The sequence below is a fragment of the Lolium rigidum genome, chromosome 2 (genome assembly GCF_022539505.1).
Source record: "Lolium rigidum isolate FL_2022 chromosome 2, APGP_CSIRO_Lrig_0.1, whole genome shotgun sequence".
In the NCBI taxonomy this organism is placed as follows: Eukaryota; Viridiplantae; Streptophyta; class Magnoliopsida; order Poales; family Poaceae; genus Lolium; species Lolium rigidum.
This window is the reverse complement of record NC_061509.1, coordinates 287,115,929-287,123,362: the sequence shown is the minus strand read 5'-3', so window position 1 is coordinate 287,123,362 and position 7,434 is coordinate 287,115,929.

The following is a 7,434-nucleotide window of genomic DNA, read 5'->3' as shown; positions in this document are numbered from 1 at the left end:
GTAAAAGGGTGTGTGCAATTTCTGAAATGATGCCTGCCAAGTGTTTGTGTAAATGGCCGCAAGAGAAAAATGTTTGAATTTTGAAATTCTTTTTGGTGGACTTCATTTATATAAATAGAGAAAGGGATTGGTGGTGGTGGTGGTCAATTTGACAAAGTTTTGCAAGTTTTCAAATTTGGGGTGGATCTTCACATAGTGTTAAAGTCTCCACTTGTCAAATCCATACTGGTCGACCTGGTCAACTTTAGCACTAATGGTCAACATCAAAGTTGTTCACTTTCATATGGTCTTGGATGACATGGCAATAGTTTACCAAGTTTTGTTTAGGAATCAGAAGATAAATGGGTGCAAAGGGGTGAAGAAAATAAAAATGGGACATATGACCATTATCATATGTGAATTGAATTTGAAATTTCCTTTGATTTGATTCTTGTTTCTTTGATGCAATTGTGTTTTTTATCATATATATAAGTATTTTACAAGCAAGAGATCAAGCAATGGTGGCCTTGGTTGAGGTTTTGCAATTTTGGCTAAGTGTATGTGAGTGAATTTTGGTGAATTTCTCCCTAATTGATTTCTCTCTTTTTGATTGGATTTTTCTTGACTCTAAAGTGATTCTTATTAGTTTAGAAACATTTCCAAACCATTGAAACCATTCCAAAAGATCTAGATCAAAGATTTGCAAAATTGGCCTTAACACATAAGAGGTGATGTGTCAAATTTCATTAAACTTGTAAATTGTTTCCCTTGCTTTACTTGGGCATGGGTTAGGGTCAATTTGGTGTTAGATTAGGTTTAGAAATGGTTTCACACCATTTGATCAAGGTTTAAAGGCATAGAACAAGAATTGGGTATTAGGGCTATGTGCCATATATGCCTCTATGCATATGTTGGATTTGATTTTTAATTTGACTTGGCTTGACCCAATTGATGTTGTTGAGTGTTGAAATGGTATAGAGGAGTGATCCAACCATTCACAACATGTCTTAGGGTCAAGATTCTCAATTTCACAAATTTGCTATTTTACTCTCATATGCCACTATGGCATTTTTAGTTTCTTTTTATTTTCTTTGGATTTACTTTGGATTTGGTTTGAGAAGTACTAGACAAGGTTTATGAAGGTTTTCCAAACCTCTAAACAAAGTAGTAAGGTCTAGGGTAAAGATCTATAAAAATAGCCATAGGCACATATACCTTTTTCTTATTTATTTTCCTTTTATTTTATTTTAACTAGGGTGATGAAAAGAGGGGTGAGGTTTAGGGTTTAAGATTATTCAAAGTACTATAACAAGCAATCATGGCAATAACACAAGAATTAAGCAAGGTTGCTATGTATCAAACTTAATTTAATAAAAGTTTTTGTTGGTTCCAAAATTTGGAAAAAGGGAAATTCATTTGTTTTGTTTTGAAATTTTTGGGACACAAATGAAGCACACAAATTTCACAATTTTTCAAACAAATTAAGACAGACTAGTTGGCGTCGGCGTTGGCGTTGCCTCGGAGCCTCCATATGTGCTCCACCAGATCATCTTGCAGCAGCTGGTGCATTGTAGAGTCTCGAATCTCCTGCCGCATAGCAATGAAGGCGGCCCATGATGGAGGCACCTGGTGATTAGGCTGTGCAAGAGGACCCTCTCTCTCATATGGTGCTTCTTGCTCAGCCAGAGGAACCGGATGCTTTCGCTCATCTTCAATAATCATGTTGTGTAGGCACACACAGCAGTTCATCACCTCCCACATCCGATCTTTGGACCAAGTCATAGCGGGAACCGGACGACAGCAAATCTCTCGCTGTAGGACACCAAATGCTCGCTCGACGTCTTTTCGGCAAGCTTCTTGTTTCTTGACAAACTCGCAAAGTTTGGGGGTGCTAGGGTTGGAGATCGTCTTCACAAATGTTGCCCACTTTGGATAGATACCGTCTCGCAAGGTAGTATCCTTTGTTGTAGTGCCGACCATTGATCACATAGTCCACCTGGGGAGCATGACCCTCAACAAGCTTGGAAAAGACCGGGAGCAGCTTTAGGACGTTGATGTCATTGTTGGATCCAGGCATACCAAAGAAAGAGTGCCAAATCCAAAGATCATGGGTAGCCACTGCTTCAAGTATCACAAGTGCAGCCTTTTTGTGACCCTTGTACATTCCCCGCCACGCAAACGGACAGTTCTTCCATTGCCAATGCATGCAGATCAATGCTTCCAAGCATCCCCGGAAAACCTCTAGCTTCATTTGTTGCAAGGATCCTCCGAGTGTCTTCGACGGTGGGTGATCTCAAGTAATAGTCCCCGAACACCGCTATGACGGCCCTGCGGAACCGGTAGAAACAATCAAGGGCGGTGGACTCCGCCATCCGAAGATAGTCATCTCGCAGTATCACCGGGAGCTCCATACGCCAGCATCCTCATAGCCACCGTGCACTTCTGCAGTGACGAAAATCCAACCAAACCAAGTGCAATCCGCCTTGCATCCGAAGTAGGGATCAAAGTGGCGGATGGCATACACAATTTGCGTAAATAGCTTTCGCTCATCCCGAAACGACGCCGGAAAACAGTCTCACCGTGCAATGGATTGTCGGCGAAGTAGTCGGCGTACAACATGCGGTAGCCCTCCATTCGCTGTCTCGGCTTGCACTTCCGGCGACCTCGTGCCGACCCACCACGCCGACGAGGTGCCGGTCCGGCGTACATGCTTGCCAAGCAACCAAGGATCATCATGTGCTCGTCGTCTTGGGCGGCCGCTGCCATCTCTTCTTGCATAAGCTCGACGAACATCTGCTCCTCCTCTTCGTCCGAGTCCATGGCCGGCGAGGCAAATGGACGAACACCCGACGGGCGTGGTCGAGGCAACCCGAGCCGCGAGCGACGACGAGCAAGCAGGCCGGAAAACAAGGCCACCGGAAGAGCAGCCAGATAGGCCGTCGTCCAAACACGGCGGAATATAGGCAGGTGGGGAAGGAGTGGCGGCGCAATCTGGGCAACAAGCCGGCGGGGTGGTTCCGGCGGCGAGAGAGATACGAGGGGTGGGGGAGATTTTGAGCGACGTGGCGGTGGGGTTCGTGCGTCGAGTCACCTACAGATCGGGCCCTTCCCCGCTTTTCACTCGTCCGGAGTCCCCGAGCGCTCCCGGGGGCCGGGGGGCGTGGGATCGCCGGATGAATTTAGGCCCAAATCCGGACGAAAACGAGGAACCGGGGGCGCGACTGGGCCGATTTACGCCGTCCGGATGGAAAAAACGCTCGCCGGGGGCCTCCTCGGGGGGACGAGTGGAGATGCTCTAAGGTCTAGGGTAAAGATCTATAAAAATAGCCATAGGCACATATACCTTTTTCTTATTTATTTTCCTTTTATTTTATTTTAACTAGGGTGATGAAAAGAGGGGTGAGGTTTAGGGTTTAAGATTATTCAAAGTACTATAACAAGCAATCATGGCAATAACACAAGAATTAAGCAAGGTTGCTATGTATCAAACTTAATTTAATAAAAGTTTTTGTTGGTTCCAAAATTTGGAAAAAGGGAAATTCATTTGTTTTGTTTTGAAATTTTTGGGATGTTACAGAAACAGAAAATGCTTCATGTGGTAATTGGTATATTGTCTTGAATAATTTGATACTTGGCAATTGTTTTGCTCAAATAGATCATGTTTAAGCTCTTGCATCATGTAGATTGCACCTATTAGTGGAGAACTACTGTAGAGCTTGTTGAAATTTGGTTTGCACGATTGGTCTCTCTAAAAGTCTAGATATTTTCTCAGTAAAGTGTTTGAACAACAAGGAAGACAAGTGTAGAGTCTTATAATGCTTGCAATATGTTCTTATGTAAGTTTTGTTGTACCGGTTCATACTTGTGTTTGCTTCAAACAACCTTGCTAGCCAAAGCCTTGTACTGAGAGGGAATACTTCTCGTGCATCCAAAACCTTGAGCCAAAACCTATGCCATTTGTGTCCACCATACCTACCTAATATGTGGTATTTCTCTGCCATTCCAAAGTAAATTGCTTGCGTGCTACCTTTAAAATTTCATTCCTTGTCTTTGCAATATATAGCTCATGGGAAAATAGCCTTAAAAACTATTGTGGTGAAGAATGTGTAGCTTATGTATCTTATTTATTATAAGTTGCTTGTTGAGCGGTAACCATGTTTCTGGGGACGCCATCAACTATTACACCTTTGTTGAATATCATGTGAGTTGCTATGCATGTTCGTCTTGTCTGAAGTAAGGGTGATTTATCATGATTAAATGGTTTGAGTATGCATATTGTTAGAGAAAAACTTTGGGCCGCCAACCAAAGCCATGTATCATGGTGGAAGTTTCAGTTTGGACATTAATCCTCAATCTCTTATGAGAATATTATCTGTTGTTGAATATTTATGCATTAAAGAGGAGTCCATTATCTGTTTTCTATGTTGTCCCAGTACGGATGTCCTCAAGTTGAGATCTATCAAAAACGAGAAATCAAATGCGATCTATCTCCTTGGAACTTTGTATAGGCGGCATAGAGGTATCCCTTTGTGACACTTGGTTGAAACATATGTAATGTAATGAAAATCCATGGAAATCCAAGCTAATTAGGACAAGGTGCGAGCACTATTGGTATTCGATGCATGAGGCTTGCAACTTATAGGATGTCTTATGCATAAAACATATGAATTATTACAACCGTTGACAAAATTGTTTCTATGTTTTCAAAATAAAAGCTCTAGAACAAAATAGTAATCCATGCTTCCCTCTGCGAAGGGCCTTTCTTTTACTTTATGTTGAGTCAGTTTACCTACTTCTTTCTACCTTAGAAGCAAACACTTGTGTCAACTGTGTGCATTGATTCCTACATACTTGCTTATTTGCATTCATCATATTACTTTGTGTTGACAATTATCCGTGAGATATACATGTTGAAGTTGAAAGCAACTGCTGAAACTTATACCTTCCTTTGTATTACTTCAAAACCTTCTACTAAGAATTTATTGCTTTATGAGTTAACTCCTATGCAAGTTTTATTGATGCTTGTCTTGAAAGTACTATTCATGAAAAGTCTTTGCTATATGATTCAGTTGTTTAGTCATTGTCTTTACCATTGCTTCGAATCACTTCATTCATCTCCTATGCTTTACAATAGTATTGATCAAGATTATGATAGCAGCATGTCACTTAAGAAATTATCCTTGTTATCGTTTACCTACTCGAGAGCGAGTAGGAACTAAGCTTGGGGATGCTTGATACGTCTCAAACGTATCTATAATTTCTTATGTTCCATGCTAGTTTTATGACAATACTCACATGTTTTATATACACTTTATATCTTTTTGATGCATTTTCCGGCACTAACCTATTAACAAGATGCCGAAGCGCCAGTTCTCGTTTTCTGCTGTTTTTGGTTTCAGAAATCCTACACGGGAAATATTCTCGGAATTGGACGAAACAAAATCCCAGGGTCTTATTTTCCACGGAGCTTTCCAGAAGACCGAAGGAGATACGAAGTGGGGCCACAAGGTGGCGACACCACAAGGCGGCGCTGCCAAGGAGGGGCCCGCGCCGCCCTATGGTGTGGGCCCCTCGAGTGCCCCCCGACTCTGCCCTTCCGCCTACTTATACTCTCCGTCATGAAAACCCTATTACCGAGAGCCACGATACGAGAAAAGTTCCAGAGACGCCACCGCCGCCAATCCCATCTCGGGGGATTCAGGAGATCGCCTCCGGCACCCTGCCGGAGAGGGGAATCATCACCCGGAGGACTCTACATCACCATGATCGCCTCTGGACTATGGGTCCATAGCAGTAGCTAGATGGTTGTCTTCTCCTCTTGTGCTATCATGTTAGATCTTGTGAGCTGCCTATCATGATCAAGATCATCTATTTGTAATGCTGATACGTCCATTTTGCATCACTATTTTATATCATAATTTACTGTTATTCATTGATATATTTCATATTTGGAGATGATACTTATGTTATTTCATCTATTTTGCATGTTTCATGATTATTGGAGAATCGCGCACCGGAGTCAGGATTCTGCTGGAAAAAGCACCATCAGAATGCAATATTTCGGAAGATCAACAATTGACGGAAATTATACAGAAAATCCTATTTTTCCAGAAGACGAAGAGAGCCAAAAGGAGGAGCCGAGGAGGGCCACCATGGCCCCCCCACAGGCCGGCGCGGGCCCAGGCCTGGCCGCGCCGCCTTGTGGGGAGGGGGCCCACAGCCCCCTCTGGACTCCTCTCCTTCGCGTACTTCTTCGTCCCGAAAACCTAAGCTCCAGAGGATAGTCGCGAAGAGTCACAGCCGCCTCTGCGGGGCGGTGATGACCCACAAGTATAGGGGATCGCAGCAGTCTTCGCGGGTAGTAAAACCCAATTTATTGATTCGACACAAGGGGAGACAAAGAATACTTGGAAGCCTTAACAGCGGAGTTGTCAATTCAGTCGCACCTGGAAACGGACTTGCTCGCATGAGTTTATCGGTAGTAACGGTTTTATAACGATAGCAGACGGTAGAATAACAAGCAGCAGAGTAACAAAGACAGCGGTAGTGATTATAGTAAACAGCAGGATTAAAATACTGTAGGCACGGGGACGGATAACGGGCGTTGCATGGATGGGAGAAACTCATGTAACAATCATAGCAGGTCATTTGCAGATAATAATAAAACAGTGTCGAAGTACAAAGCAATCAATAGGCATGTGTTCCAATTATAGTCGTACGTGCTCGCAATGAGAAACTTGCACAACATCTTTTGTCCTACCAGCCGGTGGCAGCCGGGCCTCAAGGGAATCTCTTGGATATTAAGATACTCCTTTTAATAGAGTACCGGAGCAAAGCATTAACACTCCGTGAACACATGTGATCCTCACGTCACTACCATCCCCTCCGGTTGTCCCGATTTACCGTCACTTCGGGGCCATTGGTTCCGGACAACGACATGTGTATACAACTTGCGGAGTAAGATCATAAACAATAAATATCATGATGAAACAATAACATGTTCAGATCTGAGATCATGGCACTCGGGCCCTAGTGACAAGCATTAAGCATAACAAGTTGCAACAATATCATCAAAGTACCAATTACGGACACTAGGCACTATGCCCTAACAATCTAATGCTATTACATGACCAATCTCATCCAATCCCTACCATCCCCTTCAGCCTACAGCGGGGGAATTACTCACACATGGATGGGGAAACATTGCTGGTTGATGGAGAGGCGTCGGTGGTGATGGCGGCGATGATCTCCTCCAATTCCCCGTCCCGGTGGAGTGCCAGAACAGAGACTTCTCGTCCCCGAGGCGGAGTTTCGCGATGTGGCGGCATTCTGGAGGGTTTCTGGCGACTTCGACTTCTCTCTGTGCATTTTTAGGTCGAAGGCAATAAGTAGTCCGAAGGAGGGCGTCGGGGGCCGACCGAGGCCGCCACACAGTAGGGCCGCGCGGGCCCCTCC